The sequence below is a fragment of the Furipterus horrens genome, unplaced genomic scaffold (genome assembly GCF_987537825.1).
Source record: "Furipterus horrens unplaced genomic scaffold, mFurHor1.1.pri manual_scaffold_6, whole genome shotgun sequence".
NCBI lineage: Eukaryota > Metazoa > Chordata > Mammalia > Chiroptera > Furipteridae > Furipterus > Furipterus horrens.
This window is the reverse complement of record NW_028327176.1, coordinates 54602323-54624681: the sequence shown is the minus strand read 5'-3', so window position 1 is coordinate 54624681 and position 22359 is coordinate 54602323. Positions and strand designations below refer to the sequence as shown.

The 22359-nt window shown below is 38.2% G+C and overlaps 1 pseudogene across 1 annotated transcript; it reads left to right on the top strand.

The window, feature by feature from the left end:
- The first annotated feature begins 208 nt into the window (after positions 1–208).
- LOC150006224 (RNA/RNP complex-1-interacting phosphatase-like) lies at positions 209–20790 on the top strand (annotated as a pseudogene). Its single transcript, XR_016511880.1, has 8 exons — positions 209–444; positions 1898–1973; positions 6084–6214; positions 14858–14982; positions 18286–18346; positions 20009–20055; positions 20313–20388; positions 20620–20790. The product of XR_016511880.1 is annotated as an RNA/RNP complex-1-interacting phosphatase-like (transcript).
- The last annotated feature ends 1569 nt before the right edge of the window (positions 20791–22359 follow it).

Here is a 22359-nt window from a genome sequence, read left to right as displayed (position 1 = left end):
GGAACTGGGAGAGGGGGCTTGACTTTTCATTTCACGTGCTGTAGTAGCTGAATTTTGAAGGGTAGGTACACGAACTCAAGGGCCTGTGCTACAGGACGCCGGCTCAGGAGGACTCTGTGGTCACTAGACTCCTCCTTGCTAATCCAAGCTCCCGCCAGCCAGCGTGGTGACGTCATCATGAAGCGCGGCGGCGCGTGCGCATTAGCGAGGAGCAGGTAGGGGGTGGAGCCGCGTAGGTTGCTGTGTAAAAGCTTTCCCCGGAGGGTCTTGTTTGGGCTCCGACCGAGTAGGACTGGCAACTCTCGCGCTCTTGGCGTTGGCTCAGCGGTGTCTTGGGGCCCACGTGAGCAAGTGGCATCGTGCTCGCGGTGGCTGGGGCCAGGAACGCGTGTCTTCTGGACGTTCCAAGGCCAAGAAGAAGGGCGGAAACCACATCCCCGAACGGTAATCTGCGTGGGCCCCTGGGCGTGGCCCTTCGTGCTCCTAGCTCCCGGGCCTGGGCTTCACCCCTTGTGGTCTCTGCCTTTCTCGGGCCGCCCCGCGATCGGCCCGTCCGCTCGGCGTTAGGAGTTTCTGCCCCCGTCGCTGCCCGGCCTGTAGTAGCCGGAAGGGACCGTCAGTGCTTTTCTGATTTCTCCCGTCCTTTTAAAAGCAAGGCTCGGGCCATTGCTTTTCGGGTAAATGGGGAAGGACTGCTTTTTAAAATGGGACTGCCAATGTTGGGGATATCCATGCATTGCCAAAATAGAGCCCCCCTTGATTTTAGAAGCTGTGTTCTTGTGGCCCAGAAAATGAGTAATTACGAAGTTTTAAGTGAAAAAAACCCACCAGTACCGCTGAACTTTTAACCGAAAACGTTGGTTTGTATTGTTAACAGAGGTCACAGCGGGCCTACTGTTGCTTCGTAGCAGGTCTCACTTGAGAAATCTTTTTCTATAGCTTCAAATGATAAATGTTCGGACTCTGCTCATATGTGCAGTGAACGCCTTTTTAGTCCTTGAGACCTACCTTTTCTCCACCTCAAACCTCATTAAGTCCCCTTCATGTTATCTCCTGAAAATATTCGAGTCTTTCAGCCTCTTTGTCAGCATCCTAATACAGAACTTGCCTGATCCATCGCAGTTAGGTCCTAACTAGTGTACGTGTATCCGTCTACTCGTTTCTTCCTAATCCATTCTTCACATAGAAATCTTTTTACTAGGTAAATTGGAACATTGCTCAAAAGCATCACTCAAAAGTATTGTTTCAAGAATAAAAACAAACTTTACCATCGCCTTTAAGGTTCTGTACTGTCTAGAATCCAGTCTGCTTCTTCAGCCCCAGCTTGTGCCACTTTTACCCTCACTTTCTATGTTTCAGATATAGTAAATTAGCCTTAGTTAATTCTAATCATCTTACAGAAGCCAGCTCAAATACCGCTTTTTACTCGGACGCCTAGCATTAAGTGAAGTCAGAGTCCCTTTTCTATCAGGTTTCCTTTTAAAGTATGAACTGAAACTCCCACTGACCTAATTTGCTGGCATCAGTTGTATGAGGACTAAAAATAAACTGCGAAGTGAAAGAATTGAGTTTAAACTATTTCACACAACAAGTATGTATTAATGGCACCTTAGTATCCAGAACCCAGCTAATTTTTATCAGGGCTATAGAAGTTCTAGCCATCACTGGTTTTAGATATGCCTTATATGCTGGGACCTGTGCATTGTTTTGTTGCCTTGTATCTGTTTTGAAGATGGGGAAGCAGGAAGAAGAAGGGAAGTGCTAGAGGGTACTAGCGTGGGTTGAGTAAGTGGAACAGCAAAATGCAGAGCAAAGAGAAGAAGGGACTGAGGAGTCTTCAGTCTGTGCGGGGAGACAGGCTAATAAAATTTGGCTTACAAAAAAAATATATTAACAGGTGGAAAGACTATCTCCCAGTTGGACAGAGGATGCCTGGGACTCGTTTCATTGCTTTCAAAGTTCCTTTGAAAAAGGTAAGCAAAAATTAACTCAATATTCTCTCAGAAGTTGGGTTTACCATTCTATATCTCAGTCCTGTCATACTCCATTTTCTCTTTAGTTTATACATTGTATTTTGCCCTTTACTACCATGAAGTGAAATTCATAGATAAATACAACCTACTTCCATACTTAATTTTAAAGAAAAAAAAATCAGTGTAATGCTCTAATTATGAGAGGGGACCCCCCCCCCAAAAAAGGCACTTATAAAAAATTGTGTATTCTTACATGTTTAAACTTCAGTCACCTTCACAGTACTCTCCATTTGATGAAACACATCTATCGAGACTTTTTTCTACCACTCAAAACAGTTTTTGCACTTGTTGATTTTGATGCCTTTTAGTGCTTCTGCCGTTTTTGTTTCAGCTCGTCCACCTCAGCAAAATGTTTCCCTTTGAGGACTTTTTCATCAAGGGAAACAAACAAACAAAAATGTCGCTGGGGAGAGATCAGGTGATAAGGAGGGTGGGGCGCAGGGGTCATGCTGTTTTTGGTCAGTGCAGTGTGTGCAGGTATATTCATGAATCACCTGTCATGAGATGGGCAAATGTATGAAAGAGTTAAAAAAAATTCACTGGAGCTGAATGCAGCCTTACAACACCAGCAGCTGGTACACTGATACAGACGTGTTCCTAGAACACTCACCTACCAGGGGAAGCCTGTATTACAAGGGACCCGCTCTCCAGGAGATAATTTTGTTTTTTTGGGGGGGGGGAAGCGGGGGGTTCCCACTCATATAATACAAGGAATAAATAAAAGAATTTATAATGTAATGTGTATTAACATTTCATTATGTAAATGTTTAGGCATGACTATACTAGAAATAAAGAAGTAGTTGGTTACTTGCACCATGAATGCAAAAATTGCAAGTGCAGACCGGTTTAGATGGATTATATCGCCTTAGTGATTAGAGTTTCCATGACAGTGAACAGCTCTTAGTAGATTTCTAAATAAAACCAAGTTCGTTCTTCACTTGGTTAATATTAGGTGATTACCGTCCTGGAAAATTCAATGTCTATTAAAACTGCAAAAAGAAAACAAAAACAAAAAACAAAACCCTTTGTGTTTATTTGTGAAATGGAGTTAGTTTCTAAGGCTTAGATAATTGTGAACAGTTTTTTCACCTGTATGAATCTTGAGTAGGATATTCAGTAGTCATTCAAATATGGGACACATTTGTAGGACTGTTCTGAATTTGACAAAATGCCTGGCATCCATGACCCCACACACTAAATGCCAGTGAGACCCTTTGCTCCCACCATCACAACCAAAAAAAAATGCCCTTATCAGCAAGGTTAGGATTTCAGCATGGAAATTCTGAAAATTGTGTTTTTGTTTGAACTAGAAAGGAATGGGTAGGGAAGACGTTTGACTGATACAAAAAAAGGTGAGAAGAGATTCCACGTCTCATTAAAATTCCCAGCATAGCATGGATTAGCATCAGAAAAAGCATACTTTATTGGAAATTTGTTTGTGACTTATAGGTCAGGATTCGTTTTTCTCCTACCGTGTTGTTTCTTCTGCATCTCTGGACTTAAAATTTTGTTATTGCATAAAGACAAATATATGGTTCTTACTCACATTCATCAACATCAAGCAAGTATTTGGCATCATATACTTAACGAATCTTTGTTGAGTGAACGCATGGACTCCCTGCCCACATTTGCAGTTACTGTGAATTTTCTCCAATATTCCTCCTTTCTATGCAGTTTTTCTAAACTGCTCAAGTCCCTACTCCATGACCTCTAAAAGTGAATTCCTGAGGCTTTACAAGGGTCTCTGCTTAGCCTCTGTCCTGAAAGTATATTAGCAAGAGAGAAAACAGGAAGGCTCTTTAGTTTTCTTTCCTCCACAGAGCCACAAATCTTCCCCGTATGATGTCATCATATCTTTTAGCTTTTACTTGTAGCTTTGTATACTTTATTTTATTCGGGATTGGGATTGTTTAAGACACCGTATGACACCACAAAGCTGTATAACCACTCCCAGCGTAGTACCTATTGATGCAGTAGAATTAGGGAGACGAATTACCCTGGTGTAGAAGTGAAATGTGACATGAATCTCCTGTGTGTTTTAAGAAAGTCACCCAAGGAAAAGTCACCTCAATACTTGAAAGCCACTTCTTAAGCACATTGGAATGTAAAATAGAATATGTTAAGTGTCAAATGAACTCCATTGGAAGAATTACCTAGGAATTCAAAGGGGTGGGGGGGATGATAACAGAGTTAATCAAGGAAGACATCCTAAAGGGTTCTGACTTATTTAGTTATCGAAAACTAGTTATTGTTGCCCTGGCCAGTGTGGCTCAGGTGGTTGGAGCTTCATCCCGGAAACTGAAAGGTTGTGGGTTCCATCTCCGGTAGGGTTCATACAATCAATGTTTCTCTTTCCTTTCCTTCCCCTCTCTTCCCTTCCCCTCCCCTCCCCTCCCCTCCCCTCCCCTTCCCATCCTCCTCTTTTCCTTCCTTTCTCCCTGAAAGCAGTGAAAAACAAAAATGTCCTCGGGTGAGGATTAAAAAATATATATTGTTCATATAGCTGGTGATGATAATCGATCCATAATCTCCAAGTCTTCAAGGAATTGACTAGAGAGATTCATCGGCAGCCGTCCGTCTCGAGAGACGATGGTGTAGCTTCTTAAGAGTCTATCTGCACCGCCGAGAATGGCTGTGCAGTCCGACTCGGGAGTGACACGGTATCTGTCTCCTCCCGTGTTGAATCGACATCTTGCGATGACGCTGGAGTGTCCTCTCCAGTGGAGCTGAAGCTACAGAGCCTGGGCAGGGTGATATGGAGGGTCTGCTGTTGCCCATGCAGCAGACCCCCCCTCTCTTCGCAGCTGAAGGATCCAAGGGAAAGACGGAGTCAATACAGCTTGGCTTCAGGTGCGCCGCAGGAGTTGCCGGTGTTGACTACAACGTCAAACCGCCTTAGGGACTCCGGCTCCGGATTTTCTGTCGGGGTTTACTCCCTTAGCCTTTCCCCTGAGGAGGTATGCCGCAAGGCAGCGGAGGTTTTTTGGAGTCAGAGTTTTCCTTCTCTGATGTGCCCTGACTGGAAGATCGAACCAGCGACACTTAGCTCGCAGGCCGACGCTCAATCCACTGAGCCAAACCAGCCAGGGCTGACTAGAGAGATTGTATGCCTTGTAATTAATGTACCCTTTAAAACTCTTACAATATTATGTGGAAGACTCAACATCATAAATCTGTCGAATCTTTCTAAGTTAATTCATAAACTTGACATCATCTTAAATAAGCTGGTTCTAAAACTCATATAAAAAATAAACTTAAATGGCCAGGAAAATTTTGTAGAAGAATAATGGTGGGAGGGGGTCATCTAGCCCTACTAGAAATTAAGCCACATTGAACATGGTGCTAGAATACAGGAGATTTTTACGGCAGTGAAACTATTCTGGGTGACGCTATAAGGGTAAATGCACGTTGTTATAAATTGGTCGAAACCCATAGAATTACAATGCAGAGTGACTCATAGTGTAAACTGGGTTTTAATTGATAATGATGTGTCAATGTTGGTTCATTGATTCTAACAAATGTACCACACTAGTATGAAATGTTGATGTTTGGGACGGTTATGTGGGGTGAAAGAGAGAAGCTATAAGGGCGTACTCTGTACTTCCTGCTCAGTTTTACTGTGAACTTAAGTGTACTCTAAAAACTAGTGTATCCATTAAAAAAAACAAAACAAAACACTATTATTGGCACCTGAATTACCAATAAGATCAGTGGAAGAGTAGGCACAAATAAGCCTAATGCATTAAAAAGAATTTAGCAATCCATTCTTTATATATATTCACACTTCAGAAATATTTATAAGTGCTAGTTTACAGGCACTTCACTTAGAGCTGGAGATACAGTGGTGGACAAAATTAATGTGGTCCTTATTTTCTTCCCTCCAATGTCTCTGGAAGGAAGAATTGTAATATTGCTTGTAAATCCCAGAAAAATGAAAACTTTCCTTTGAATCTTATTGTATGTTAGCATCAGATGGCTTGGCTAAATGGATAATATAACAAAGGATTTTAAGCACACCTTTGCTGTTTCTTATTTCATTCTCTCTGACAGAGTTTTGAAGAGAGACTTGCTCCAGAAGAACGATTTTCCCCCTTGGATCTTTTTAACAAAATCCAAGAACAGAATGAAGAACTTGGAGTGATCATTGATTTAACATATACCCACGCTATTACAAAACAGAGGTAAATGGAAATGTTAATTGAAAAGAATCTTCTTTGTGATACTATAATAAGTCATAGTAATTAGTAGTTATCACCTCATGCCAAGATGAATCCAGGCCTTCTGTCATGGGTAACAGTTGAAAAAGGGAAATAAGTGGATTCCTTAATGAAACACTTCCAGTTACTGTTTCAAAATGAGATTAAAGACATGAATTAAACTCTTATATTTGGCAGTAGGCTCTGTGTGTGCTTAAAAAGTTCTGTAAGCCTCCGTGTTCTGTGTTTTGAAAATGAAGTCAACTTTTAGTAGGAATAGTAGTATCGTAAGGAGAAAGAAATAGTCATTATGTCTTTAGCATTTATTTTAAACCGTTACCAGACCATGTGTAAGCATTACAGTAAAAGACAAGTTCCTCAAGGTTGTATGCTTGCCTTTCCTACAGTTTTTCAATGCAGAGCAGAAACCCATATTTTATGTTGGCCCACATGGCATATCAGTTAGAAAGAATTGTCCTTCTGACCAGTTCATGTCCATGGGAAACAATAACAACTAATGTATTTAATACTCGTGTAGCAGTTTGCCATTTAAAAAAGTACTTCCGCCAGGCTAGTGTGGCTCAGTGGACTGAGCACCAACCTGTGAACCAAAGGGTCACTGGTTCGATTCTCAGTCATGGCACATGCCTGGGTTGCAGGCCAGGTTCCCAGTTGGGGGCGTGCGAGGGGCAACCACACATTGATGTTTCTCTCCCCCTCTTCCTCCCTCCCTTCCTCTCTCTCTAAAAATAGATAAATAAAATCTTAAAAAAAGAAAAAAAAAGTTAAAAATTTGCTTTCAGCACTGACTGGGTGTGGCTCAGTGGGTTGGGCATCATCCCACAAACTGAAACATCATCTTTTTGATTCCCAGTCAGGGCACATGCTGAGCTGTGGGCCAGGTTCCCAGCTGAGGGTGTGCAAGAGGCAACTGGTTAATGTTTCTCTCACACATCGATGTTTCTCTGCCTCTCTTCCTCCTTCCCCCTCTCGCTCAAAATAAATTTTAAAAACCTTTTAAAAAATAAGTAAAGTACTTTCACATACCTTAGTTAATCTATTTTTAGCTGATGAAGTAGTAGTACTGATATCTCCTACTGAGTGCTTACTCTTCACTAAGCTCAGAGAATAAATGATCACAGTTATGGATTTTATAGATAATGAAACGGGCTCAGAAAAAGGAATAATTAAAACTTGAGCTCAGTTACTCCTCTTTTTATTGTTTTAAAATATGCATAAAATTTATCATTTTAATTATTCACAGGTGTACAATTCAGTAGCATTAAATACATTCCCATGTGTATAACCATCACCACTGTCTATAACCAAAACTTTTTCGTCATCCTCAACAAAAGCACTGAACCATTAAACAATGACAATTTCATTTCCCCTCCTCTCAGCCCCTAGTAACATCTTCTGTTTTCTGTCTCTATGACTTTGCCTGTCTTAGGTACTTCATACAAGTGTTCATACATTTGTCCTTCTGTGTCTGGATTATTTCACTAAACATGTTTTCAAGGCTCATCCATGTCATATCATGTAACAAATTGGTATTTCCTTTTGATAGCTGAATAATCCATGTGTGTATAATACCATATTTTATTTATTCATCTGTTGATGGACACTTTGACTGTTTCCACCTTTGGCTATTGTGTCTCATGCTGCTACGAATGTGGGTGTACAAATATTTGTCCAGATCCCTGCTTTCAATTCTTTTAGATGTAGGGGTAGGAGTGGAGTTGTTAGGTCGCATGGTAGTTCTGTGTTTAACCTTGGGGAAACTGCCAGACTGTTTTCCATAGTGTTCTCTTGTTTTTACACAATTATTGTGAATCTTAAACTTATATAGAAGTAGACATGATACTGTAGGTATTTGTTGTCCACCCATAAACTCATGCAGCTTTAATATTTATTAATACTGTGTTTCATCTCTACTTTTACCTGTTTCACCTCATTCCATATTATTTTGTAGTAGATCACAGATATCATTTTATCTATATATTTTTGGTATGTATATTTAAAATATAGGAATTTGTTCCTTAATATAATTCTTCTAAAAAGATTTTTATTACAGTTGTTCCACATTTTTCCCTGTTGCTTCCCCGCACCCTGCCCACCCCTTCTCCCCTAGTCAGTCCCCACCCAGTTGACCATGTCCATGGGTCATTTATACATGTTCTTTGAGTAGACCCTTCCCCTTCATATCCCCTTCTCTCCTTCCCCCTCTCCCCTTGTCACTGTTAGTCTCCTCCTTGTTTACAAACCTCTGGTTCAATTTTGCTTGTTTGTTTGTGTTGTTTATTAGTTTCCTGTAATAGGTGATAGCATAAGGTATTTTTTTTCGTTGCCTGGCTTATTTCGCTTAGCATAATTTTCTCTAGTTCCATCCATGTTGTTGCAAGTGGTAGAAGTTCCTTCTTTCTTTCTGCTACATAGTACTCCATTGTGTAAATGTACCACAGTTTTTTGATCCACTCATCTACAGATGGGCACTTAGGTTGTTTCCAGCACTTAGCTATTGTAAATAACTCTGCTATGAACATCGGGGTGCACAGGTTATTCTGAATTGGTGTTTCAGGATTCTTCGGGTGTAATCCTAGCAGTGGAATTGCTGGTTCAAAAGAAAGTCCCATTTTTAGTTTTTTGAGGAAATTCCATACTGTTTTCCATAGTGGCTGCACCGGTCTGCATTCCCACCAACAGTGTAGTAGGGTTCCCGTTTCTCCACATCCTCGCCAGCACATATTGTTTGTTGATTTGTTGATGATGGTCATTCTGACCAGTGTGAGGTGGTATCTCATTGTGGTTTTAATTTGCATCTTTCCGATGGCTAGTGATGTTGAGCATTCTTTCATATGTCTATGGACCCTCCTTATGTCCTCTTTGGAGAAGTGTTTGTTCAGGTCCTTTGCCCGTTTTTTAATTGGGTTGTCTGTCGTCTTGGTGTTGAGTCGTATAAGTTCTTTATATATTTTAGAGATCAATCCCTTGTCTGAGGTATCATTGGCAAATATATTTTCCCATATGGTTGGTTCCCTTTTCATCTGGCTGATGTTTTCCTTTGCTGAGCAGAAATCTTTAGTTTGATGTAATCCCATTTGTTTATTCTTTCCTTTATTCCCCTTGCTTTAGGAGATATATCAGTGAAAATGTTGCTATGCAGCATATCTGAAATTTTCCTGCCTATATTTTCCTCTAGGACACTTATGGTGCCACAGCTAACATTTAAGTCTTTAATCCATCTTGAGTTTATTCTGGTGTATGGTGTAAGTTGGTGGTCTAGTTTCATTTTTTTGCATGTCCCTATCCAGTTCTCCCAACACCATTTGTTGAAGAGGCTCTTTTCACTCCAGTTGATGTTCCTTCCCCCTTTGTCAAATATTAGTTGACCATATAGACCTGGGTTTATTTCTGGGCTCTCTATTCTGTTCCATTGATCTGTATGTCTGTTCTTATGCCAGTACCAGACTGTTTTGATTACTGTGGCCTTGTAGTATAGTTTGGTATCAGATATTGTGATTCCTCCTACTGTGTTCTTCTTCCTCAAGATTGCTGTGGCTATTCGGGGTCTTTTTTGGTTCCATATGAATTTTTGAAGTATTTGTTCTAGGTCAGTGAAATATGTCACTGGTATTTTAATATGGATTGCATTGGATCTATAAATTGCTTTGGGTAGTGTGGACATTTTAATGATGTTGATTCTTCCCATGAACATGTATATGCTTCCATTTATTTGTATCTTCCTTAATTTCTTTCTTCAATGTTGCATAATTCTCAGTGTACAGGTCTTTTATCTCTTTGGTTAAGTTTATTCCTAGGTACTTTATTTTTCTTGTTGCTATAGTAAATGGGATTTTTTTTTCTAGTTTCTATCTCTGATATTTTATTGTTGGTGTACAGAAATGCCTTTGATTTCTGCATATTGTCTTTGTATCCTGCCATTTTGCCAAATTCACTTATTACGTCAAGTAGTTTTTTGGTGGAGTCTATAAGGCTTTTTATGTACATTCTCATGTCGTCTGCAAATAATGACAGTTTTACTTCCTCTTTTCCAATTTGGATGCCTTTTATTTCTCTTTCTTGTCTGATTGCTGTGGCTAGAACTTCCAAGACTATGTTGAATAGGAGTGGAGAGAGTGGACATCCTTGTCTTGTTCCTGACCTCAGGAGGAATGCTCTCAGTTTTTGCCCATTGAGTATGATGTTGGCTTCAGATTTCTCATATATGGCCTTTATTATGTTGGGGTATGCTCCCTATATTCCCATTTTGCTGAGAGTTTTCATCATAAATGGGTGTTGTACTTTATCAAATGCTTTTTCAGCGTCTATGGATATGATCATGTGGTTTTTGTCTTACATTTTGTTTATGTGGTATTACATTTATTAATTTGTGAATATTAAACCATCCTTGCATCCCTGGTTTTAATCCCACTTGATCGTGGTGTATGATCTTTCTAATGTGTTGCCAGATTCAGTTTGCCAATATTTTGTTGAGGATTTTAGCATCTGTGTTCATAAGTGATATTGGCCTGTAGTCTTTCTTTGTTGTATGTTGACCTGGTTTTGGAATTAGAGTAATAGTAGTTTCATAGAAAGAGTTTGGGAGTCTTCTCTCTTCTTGGATTTTTTGGAATAGTCTTGAGAAGGATAGGAGTTAGTTCTTTCCTAATTGTTTTACATAATTCACCTGTGAAGCCATCCGTCCGGGGCTTTTTTGTGATTAGTTCTTCAATTTCACTAGTTGTTATTGGTCTGTTCAGGCTTTCTGCTTCTTCTTGATTCAGTTTTGGAAGATTATTTGTTCCCAGAAATTTTTCCATTTCATCTAGGTTGTCAAATTTCTTGTGATACAGTTGTTCGTAATAATTTCTTACAATCCTCTGTATTTCTATGGTATCGGTTGTGATTTCTCGTCTTTCATTTCTGATTTTCTTTATTTGGGTCCTCTCTCTTTTTTTCCTGATGAGCCAAGTTAAAGGCTTGTCAATTTAGTTTATTTTTTCAAAGAACCAGCTTCTACTTTTGTTGATTTTGAATTGTTTGTTTAGTCTCTATGTCATTAAATTGTGCTCTGATCCTGATGATTTCCTTCCTTCTACTTGCTCTGGGCTTCGTTTGTTGTTGTTCGTCTAGTTCTTGTAGCTGTAGGATTAGGTTTTTTATTAGAGATTCTTCTATCCTTTTTAAGTAGGCCTGTATTGCTATGAACTTTCCTCTCAGAACTGCTTTCGCTGTATCCCACAGGTTTTGGGTTGTGTGTTCATGATCATTTGTTTCCAGAAACTTCCTGATTTATTCCTTGGTGTCATTGTTAACGCATTCATTATTTAATAGTATGTTATTAATTCTCCATGAGTTTGAATGTTTTTGAGTTATTTCCTTGGGGTTGATTTTCAGTTTTAAGCCATTGTGATCTGAGAAGATGGTTGATATTATTTCAATTTTCTTGAATTTGTTATGGCTTGTTTTATGTCCTACCATGTGGTCTATCTTTGAAAATGTTCCATGTGCACGTGAAAAGAATGTGTATTTTGCTTCTTTGGGGTGAAAAGTTCTATATATATCAACTAAGTCCATTTGATCTAGAGTGTTGTTCAGTGCCTCAATATCCTTGGTGTTTCTTTGTTTTGAAGATCTGTCCATTGTTGACAATGGGGTGTTAAAGTCCCCTAATATGAGTGTGTTGCTGTCTATATCCTTCCTGAAGTCTTTCAAAAATTTCCTTATATATTTGGGTGCTCCTATGTTGGGTGCATATATGTTTCCAAGGGTTATATCTTCTTGATGGATTTTTCCCTTAAGTATTATGAAATGTCCTTCTTTGTCTATTTTTATGGCCTTTGCTGTGAAATCTGATTTGTCTGATATAAGTATTGCTTACCCAGGGTTTTTTTTCATGTCCATTTCCTTGTAATATTTTTTCCCATGTCTTCACTTTCAGTCTGTGCAGATCTTTTGTTCTAAGGTGGGTGTCCTGTAGACAGCATATATGTGGATCATGCTTTCTAATCAATTCAGCTACCTTATGTTTTTGATTTATGCATTTAAATTTAAGGTTATTATCGATAGGAACTTATTCATTGTCATTTTCCCCCTTTGTACTTGTGTTCCTCTCTGTCTCTCTCTGTTTCTTCATCTTCTTAAAGCAGACCCTTTAGCGCTCTTGTAATCCTGGTTTGGTGGAGATGTATTCTTTTAGCCTTCCTTTGTCTGGGAAGCTCCTTATTTCACTTTCCGTTTTGAATGAAAGCCTTGCTGGGTAGAGTATTCTTGGTTGTAGCCCTTTGTTTTTCATTGCTTGGAATATTTTTTGCCATTCCCTTCTGGCTTGTAGTGTTTCTGTTGAGAAATCTGATAATAGCCTTATTGGAGCTCCCTTGTATATTATTAGCTGTTTCTCTCTGCTGCTTTTAGGATTCTCTCTTTGTTTTTGAATATTGCCATTTTAATTATGATGTGTCTTAAAGTGGGTCTGTTGGGGTTCATCTTCATTGGGACCTTCTGTGCTTCCTGGACTTGCGTGACTCTCTCATCGAGTTAGGGAAGTTTTCTGTCATTAGTTTTTCAAAGAGGTTTTCTATTTCTTGTTCCTCTTCTTATCCTTCTGGAGTTCCTATTATGCGGATATTATTATGTTTCATGTTGTCCCGCAGCTGTCTTAAAACCTCCTCATTCTTTTTCAGTCTTTTTTCATTTTGTTGCACTGTCTGGGAATTTTTTTTTTATGTTGTCCTCCAGCTTGCTGATTCGATCTTCTGCTTCCCCTAGCCTGCCTTTAATTCCTTCTACTGTGTTCTTCAGTTCAGAAATTGTTTTCTTCATTTCCTCCTGGCTCTTATTGATAGCTTCTATGTCCTTTTGCATGCTGGTGTAGTTCTCAGTAAGTTCCTTGTAGTTTCCCTGAGTTCTTTGTAATTTTCTTTGAGCTCACTGAACTCATTGAGCTTCCCTATAATCCATTTTTTGAATTCCGTGTCTGATAGTTTGCTTCCCTTTATTTCATTTAACGCTCTTTTGGGGATTCTTCCTTTCCTTTTGATGGAGGGTTGTTTCTCTGTCTCCCCATTTTTGTGACTCTTCTTGTTTGTTGCTGCTTCTTAGATTGATCCGCACTTCCTGGGTCTGCCCGTGGTGCCATCAGATCGTGTCCCAGTGTGGACCCAGGCGGCCTCTTGGAGACTACCAGGGATCTACTGCCTTTGTCTGTCTCCTTTAGTTGTTAATCTACTCAATCTGTGATCAGCCGTCATGCTTAAGGACCGAGGGTGGGGCAGATTAATTTCTCAATATAATTCTTTAATATTAAATATCCAGTCAGCACACAGATTTGCAGTTGTCTTTTAAATCTCATTAAAACGTTTTTAAGGGTTTGAATTAGATCCAGATAAGGTCCACATTTTGCAATTGATTGTTAGGTCTGTGAGGCTTTATTTAATTTATAAGTTCTCCCTTCCATGTCTCTTTTACTTTCTTTGATTTCCCCCCTTGAATTTCATTTAAAGAAACTAGGTAGTTTGCCCCATATGTGTTTGATGATTGTATCCCCATATGTTGTTAACATATTCTTTAGTCCTTGTATTGTAAACTAGAGGCTTGATCAGATTCAGGCTTGAAGGGTTTTTTTTGTTTTGTTTTGTTTTTTTTGCAAGACAGTTTCATAGGTGATGATGTGTTCTTCCGTGGAGACATATAAGTGATTGCCTCTTTTTGCAATATTAGCAGTCAGTTATGATTGTTACGTATATCCATAAATTCATTTGGGACTTCAAAAATGGTGAACCCTACTGTTTTGTTTTTTTAATTTATTAGCTGGGTATATTTCTACTAAAAGAAGCTCATTGGCTATTTGGTTGCCCAGCTATAGAGGCATGATTCTTTCCTTTTATTTAACAGTTTTCAAAATAATGAGTTGATTCACTAACTCCTCCAGTGAAAACCAGTTAGATTTTATTTTATTTATTTATTTTTCGTATCATCAGGAACTTCACTGCAGTTCTTACTCTTACTGAGGCACAAATCAAGGTCCTATCTTTGGCCAGTTGGAGCTTCTCAGTTTGGCTCCTAAGTCCTGTTGACATGACATGATATCAGTTGTTCCTATACTTTTTCAGTGGTAACAATTAGGAAATATGTTTGTATGTTTGTGTTTAATATAAAATACAGTACATTATAGGTTCATATTAATAGTTTTCTATTAAATTCAGAAATGCAGGATTTTTATTTAACTTGTTCTGGCTTTTATCAATATCTACTTTCTCCCACCCCAAGAATACCAGTTCTGAACAGTGCTTAAAATTTGCTCTGTCCAAGTTCTTCTGATTCTATTGCCTTTGAAATGTAAGCTATTAGGTAAAATTATTTATGTAACTTTTAGTTATATACGCATTCATTCACATGAATTTTGCTTTCATTTTTAAAAACCTGTCAACTATTCATTCTGTAGTTTTAGTGCAAATCTAGTGATAACTCTTGGTTGAAGCAGCTTTGAAAAAAATGGCTCTCTTATCAGAATTACTGACATGCTGAGTTTATTCTAACCTCTTGGTTTATATTCTGGCTCTTCGAATTAAATTTTAATTCTTTCCCTGCAAATGAAATAATATATGTTTTCATGATTTTGCCTTATAGGACTTACCAGAAACTATTCCTTACTTAAAAATTTATACGACTGGGCATCAGGTGCCTGATGATGACACTATTTTTAAATTTAAATGTGCTGTTAATGGATTTTTGAAAAGAAAATAAAGATAACGGTAAGTTGTTCTTTTTCTTACCCGAACTTTGGTTTGCATTTTGAGTGTGGTGGGAAATTTTAAATATTTTTAATAGTTCCTACATTAGGCCTGTTGTATTTGATAATGTGGGCATATCAGATGGTGGTAATAGAGTAAGGTGTCCTTTTATGGTTACAAATAAGCAATTTAGTTTGGGAAGTGAGTTTAGTGAGAAATAGGAGCTGAACTAGCTCATCTTTTTTAAATATTTGAATGGGGAAAATGTAATAAAATAAAAATGTTCTTTTGTCTTATTTATTGGTTAAGAGGTGATTGGTGGGTGGAAGAAAAGCTTAGAATCTCAGCATTTTGGAGTAGAAAAAGAAAGCAGAAAGCAGAGGTTTGGAGTGAGACAAACCCGTAGAAGCAGAACAAAATGGAGCGGACCAGTGAAGTTGCATCTTCACTGCTGTTTTTCCACTTTGGGTACAAGTAAGGGAAGGTCACGACCACCTCTTATTTTTAGTTTTCAGACAGGAAGAACTAAACTAGACTGGTGTTTTCTTGTTCCTGCTCTAAGATCTACCTAATTCTGTTTGAAAACAGATCTTCATAGCTTGTGAATTTTAAAGAATGGTTGCCTTTTTCTGGCATCTTAACTATCAGGAGGATCATGATGTTTGCCATATTTTAAGACTGAGGAATCTTTTTTTGTAAAGCCACACACCCACAGGACAAAGTGTTCCTTTTGTCTTGTTTCTAGGTTTAGCTTAAGGAGTGTACACTTTATTAAGTAACTGTGACACATAAGTATAAATAAACAGTGAGTAGGGGAGAAAGACTAGAGGTAGATGTGGGAAGATAGGAGATGGAAGGAAAGAGAGGGATGAAATCAGTGGGTTTTAATGTAAATTTTCAAACTGTTACCTCGTTGCTTAATGGAGGCACTAGTTAGTAAATTATCTTAAGCCCTGGTCACAGATCTACCCTGTACTTTAAATCTTGAGAGGCTGGACTTGGCCTGTGATAATCACCGAGTCTACAGAGGAGGTAAATTATCTTATTTGTGTAAACTAGTCACAGAAACATTACCTCTTAAAATGTTAGGGTACAGGTACTGGCCTGCTCATGGCTTCCAGGCCCCTTTGTGTGGAACTATTATACGGTGTTCCATCTGTTTCCATGAGGGCTAGAAGATCCATGTGAGTGTATGAGAACATGTTTGTAAGTACTGGTTGTTCACATGTTACACCACGTGTAGTCTGTTGCATAGGTTGACTCCATGTTGGTCTCCTGCTTGCATTGTGCTGACTTCACTGTGTCTTGCAGTGCTCCTTGCCATAGCGGTCTCAGGACCTGGCTTATGATCCATTTGGCTACCTCTGCTGTAAACCCCTCACACAGATACCAGGCTCACAGGCGAAGAGGAGGACACTACATATTCTACTCCTTAGAACTGGTAGACTCAGAAAATAAATCAATTCAGTCAATATTCAAGAGCCTTTTGGGTTTATTGTTAGGGTACAGGGATTTAGAGGTGAGTAGCAGTCTTTGTTTATTAGAAATTCACAGTTAACTAGGAAGATAAACATGCAATAACTATAAGTCACTGAGTTAATTATAATAAAAAATAAATTATGTGCACTGGGAATATAGAGGGATTGAGGAAGGCCTTTCTGAGAAGTCAGTGTTTGAGCTGGGCAGGGGGGAAGAGGATTTGGCGAGAGCGAGGAAAGGACAGCTCAAGTGTTGGAAGCAGTGCAAAATGCACAGGGTTTTAATTTGTGTCATAGAGAAGTGGCCTCTGGTGCCACTGGAGGGTAGAGTGAAAGGGGATATAATTCTTATGTTCATGTTCAGCAAATATTTATATGTAACACCTTCGAAGGTAAAGACAGTGATCTAGGAAGTAGGAACAGAAGAAGTTCTTGCCCTTATATTCTTCACATTCTAGTGGGGGGAGAGAGAAATAAGTGAATGTATGAAATGCCAGGTGGTGATAAGTGCTTGTAGAATAACAAAATAATAAAGAAGTGAGAGGATGTGGTGGGTGATGAGGAAAGGCTACTCTGTTAAGATATCATTTAGCAGTGCCTTAATGGAAGCGAGGAACAAGCCATTGGATATCTGGGGAAGACAGGGTGGGTAGTATTCTAAAGCAGAGAGAATAGTACGTGTTAAGTCCCTGAGGCGCAGCTGTCATGACTATCAGCGTGTCTGAGGAATAGTGAGGAGGCCAGTGTAGCTGGTGTGAGGAGAGCGACTGAGGTCAGAGCCATAGGAAGTGGGATCAGAGAGGTTGGTGTGGGGTAGGAGGGAGGTGGACCATGTGGGTCCTTTTAAGTTACAGTTCAGATCATTGCGGATTCACAGTTCAGTTAGAGAGACAGAGTGACATCCTTTTATTAAGAGTTCTAAATGCTATCCTAAATGTTTGGGCTGTATTCTATGCAAAATGAAGATTTTTAAGCAAGGGAACAACCCAGCCAAGTGTGTATTTCAGAAAGAGCATCTTCCATATGGAGGATCAATTGAAATAGAAGAGATGAGAAGTAGGGAGGTAGTAGTCCAGGTAGGAAATGATGAGCACCTTCCCACTAGACAGCACCTAGTCACAGGCATACCTTTTGCAGAGATCAATTACACATTGCTGTTTTTTATTTACTTTCTCGTGGAATTTTTTAAACAATGGACTGAGAAAAGCTGTGGCATAGTTGGAAAAATCTTAGACACGATTCTTGTCTTTGTTCTCTTTGCCCACTGTGTAGCCCAGGCTTACATCTCCAGGTCTTGCGTTTTCATTGTACTTCACTGGGCACATAGATCTATGGTGGGTTAGGAGCAGCAAATGAGGGAAGGCATGGAAGTGCCTTGAGAACGTAGGAGTACTTCAGAAACTGCCCTTTCTAATAATCCGTTTTAACAGTGAAGGTATTCCATTTGTTTCACTCAGAAAGAAATTTCATTCTTCTTATAGCCTGTTTTTCTTTAACTCCATTTTTCTGTAATTAAATCAGTTACTGATGAGCATTCTATGTTAAGACAAATGAGTTTGTCTCAGTGGAGTTTTACTGTACTTGACCAGGCCTTCACCATTTTGCTCTATTGCATCTCATTGGGAACTGTGCAAAATTTCCCAGAGACAATGAATTTTGATTCTATGTTAGATCATTCTTTATAGTATGTTAATAAAACACACACACACACACTTCTCTGCAAGTGTTATTTATTTTCAGGTAGTGGTAGTGTTGTTACGTAACTAATAAATGTTACTCTTCAGAAAACTGGATGATTTGTTTTTAGGGTATTTATTTATTTAACTGTACATTCCCTGTTTTATAGACAGACTTATTGGTGTCCACTGTACCCATGGTTTAAACAGGACTGGCTACCTCATCTGCAGGTGAGTTGCCAACCCCAAGATGCAGACCATGCCTAAGTTGTTTTAAGTAGTAATATAAATTAGTTGCAAAAATGCAATCAGTATAGAAGTGTGTGGAGCAGAAAGCAGTCTTGCCCCCCACCCAGAGATTACTACCAGTAATAATTTACTACATATTTTTCAGACTTTAAAAATGCAAATATAAGCATGTACATGTAATTTAATGATATGATATTTAGACAGGCTGTTTTACAATTTAATACATGGTGGACATCATCCTATGAAAGCATTTAGAGACCTCATTCTTTTTAAAGGCTGCATTGTTCCTTTGCTTACTGATGAACATAAAGAGTAGAAGACTGATACTATAAAATGTTGAAATAATAAACATTCCTCTATGTACATCTTTGAATATATATGCAGTTGTCTCAGGGATCATTTCACTAAAAATGGAATTTCTGAATCAAAAAGTTTATGCCCTTGTGCTTTTTTGTGGATGTTGCCACAGTGTACTGATTTATGTTTGTTTATTCAGAACATACTTGTTTAGCATCTGTTATGTGTGAGCACTGTGCTGGGTGCTAAGCCAAAAGACTTGTGAGACTTTCTGAGTAAAGAGACTTGACCTGCCCTTTGTGGATCCTAACAATCTAGAGAGGGAATAGCTCACACACATGCATATAAAATTACAACTTTGACAAATTCCAAGAAGGAGAGGGACATGGTATTAAGAGAGCATATTAGGGAGGATTTGACTCATCATGGAGAGTAGGGAGGTTTTTGTGGGGAGATTTGACCTGATATCTGAAGGAATAATGGGTGTTAACAAGGTAGGGACATGGGAGAGAAAATTCTGGGCATAAGGAACAATAAAGGCCCTTTAACAGGAAAGCATATGCTGTGTTGGAAGACCTGATAAGGGAGCCTGGGCCATGGAGGAAGTACGGCATTAAAATAAAACTAGATTGTGCAGGCCTGTGTTTAAGGTTTTAGACTTCATCTTAAGAGTGATAGAAAACCATTGAGCTCTTTTCACTGAGGGTTAGTGTAGAACATAATCAGTCTGTATTGCAAGGACACAGGGTGGAAGCAAGTAGACAGGTTAGGCAAGTTGAGGCATAATGGTGGCTTGCTGCAGCATTTGGTGGTCATTTTGGTGGGAGGATGTGGACATATTCTAGAAATATGTAGGTGATATAATTGTTAGGATTGGTGGTGGGTTAAAAATGAGGGTAAGGAGGAAGTGGCTGGCAGGGATGGTGACTTGTAAGTTTCTGGCCCATGCAGTTGGTTAAATATTATTTTTTAGATATGATATTAATATTTTCCCTAATTTGTCTTTTGCTATTTGTTGATTTCTGATAAATAGTCTGTCATATTTTGGTTAAAAAATTACTTTATTTTGTCAGATATCTTTTTAACATCTGCCCAAGTTGGGTCTGTATTTTCTACTCTTTTGTTAATTAAATTGTTGTACTAATGTAAATAATTTTATTAATAGATTTTCTAAAGTTGGCTCATCCTTGCATCCTTAGAATAAAGCCTTTTTGTGATCATGGTGTATCATTCTTCAATAATTATTGGATTAGATGTGCTGATATTTTCTTAGGATTTTTGTATCTATTTTTGTAAGTGAAATTGGACCTTTTCTGCAAAAACTTGATTTTTATATTGTTTTGTTAGATATTTGATTGACGTAGAAGGCATGAGACCAGATGATGCAATTGAATATAAGTATGAGGGTTATCACTGCTTTTCCCTTTTTATAAAAGTGGAAGGTGTAATTGTAGTTGAATTTCTCAAATTTTAGAAAACAAGAAAAGCTTGTAATTTATTTCTTGTGGCCTAAGATAATCTTTTGCAAAAAGTTTATACAGAGATGTATCTTGGAAATATTGAGATATAACAGCCTGATTAATTAGTCAATGGATTTCAGCTCTGGTCTGCTTTCTCTACAGTTATTTGTAATAGTTCTTCCACTCCTTAGTATTCAATAGATGCCGGGGACATTGCATAGAAGGACAAAACTACATTGAAGACCTTCAGAATGGTCCCATCAGGAAGTAAGTTGCATTTTGTATGTAAAATTTGTGGTGAGGGACATCTGTTTTTATGTTATTTAAGTTGTACATAGCCATTCTTCCTGTTGCTTGTTTACCTGCTCAGGGAAATCTAAACAAGTAGAAACGGAGGGAGGATGGGATTGTTATTGTCATTGCCCAAAATATAGACAGTAAATTGGCTACTAAATTTGGAAACCAGTAATATTATGTGTAAAAAACATTCTCTTTAAGGAATCAGGGATCCTGTGTATACAGATCAACTGGTTTTGAATATTCCACATATATGATGGAACCAGTCCATACCACTAATAAGGCTGTTAACCAAGGACCTAGGAATAACATGCATTGGACCCAAGGTTACCCAACACCTTCTTAGCGTTTCCACATGCAAACCCAAGACTTGCAGCAGTCTGTAAGGTATCTCTGCTTTCTTTTTTTTTTCTAGAACTGAAATAGAAATGAATAGTATTATAAATTAGTGCAAACACATTATGATAATGGTGAGGAATTGACATTTTCCTGCTGGTCAGTGTCAACCGAGAGGTATCGTTTCTTCATATTTTGCAGTTAGGGCTGAAAAGTCAAGTGTAGGATGGGAAATATGTGACTTCTCAGAGGTGACTGGGAAAGCACCTTAGAAATTTTCATTGCTTCTAAACTTAGTTTAAGCCAACAATGTGATGTGACTACCAAAAGCAATCTTGCATTCTTTGGCTATGTTAAAAGTGGTATATTTTTCAGAATAAGAAAGAGTGTTATTTAAAGAGTAAGTATAAATTATAGGGAAAATAGTAAAAATTCCAGTAGAGAAATTTGCAAAGGACTTGAACAAATAAATCACAAAAGTATTTTCACTTGGGAAATTGAAAAAATCTCAGTTCAGTTAAAATAGCAAGGTTCTATTCTTTGCCTATGAATTTAACAACAGTTTGTGATAAAGCAGTCCAGTGTAGTGGTTGTCAGGCTGGACCTAGATTTGCATTCTGGCTCTCCCTTCACTTGCTGTGTGATCTTGGGTAAGATTTCTAAATTTCTACTTTTTCGTCAATCAGATGGCAATTTTAATAATACCTATTTCATAGGGATTGTTGACTATTACATGAACTAAAAAAAATACTTCACATTATAAACACTTTCAAAAAGATTTTAGCATTTTTAGAAGATGTAAACCTTTTTTTAAAATGTTGCTTGTATTGCCAATGGCACTGAAAATTGGTATGGTCCTTTGGAAACATAACTTTAATAGCCATTAAAAAATGTTCATACCTGTTAATTCCACATTGAGACTAAGGAAATATAAAATATGGGAAAAGTTATATTCATTTAATCATTCAGCACATTTCTCAAGCCTCCCTGCTACATATCAGACACTCGGCTAGGTACTCAGGGTACAGAAGTGTATGTTTTGAGGTGTTAGTTCCAACATTATTTATAGTAGTGAAAAAGTAGATAGCAGCTTATATTTCTAACAGTGAAGAATAGCTAGGTAAATTATGTCCATACCGTGACATTTTATGAGGCTGTGGAACATGACAGCTCATTTATGGTAAGTAAAAATAATCTGATATGATCTAACAGTTTTTTTTAAAAAAAGATGCTAGGGGGTAAAATACCAAAAAGGAAATATTAACCAGTTGAATTAGATTAGGCAGGATTGAGAGTTAGGGAGGCAGAGGGTTATTTTTTTCTCGGATTTCAAATTTTCTTTTGTATGATTATATTAAATTTACTGATCTTGCTTTAAATCTTAATTTTCCAGTTTTGTTGCATGTACCATGGTTAGAATTTCTTCACTTTATAATTAATTTATATATGTATGTATTTATAAAATGAAAGCAGCTTTATGTTTTCAGAAATAAATAACTTGTTCTGTCTCAACCTGCCAGACTTGAAAAGAAAGTATCTGATTAGAATAGGACGGGCATTTATCTCTATAGGGAAAGGTGGGAAGGCTCCTAGGGATCTATTGTG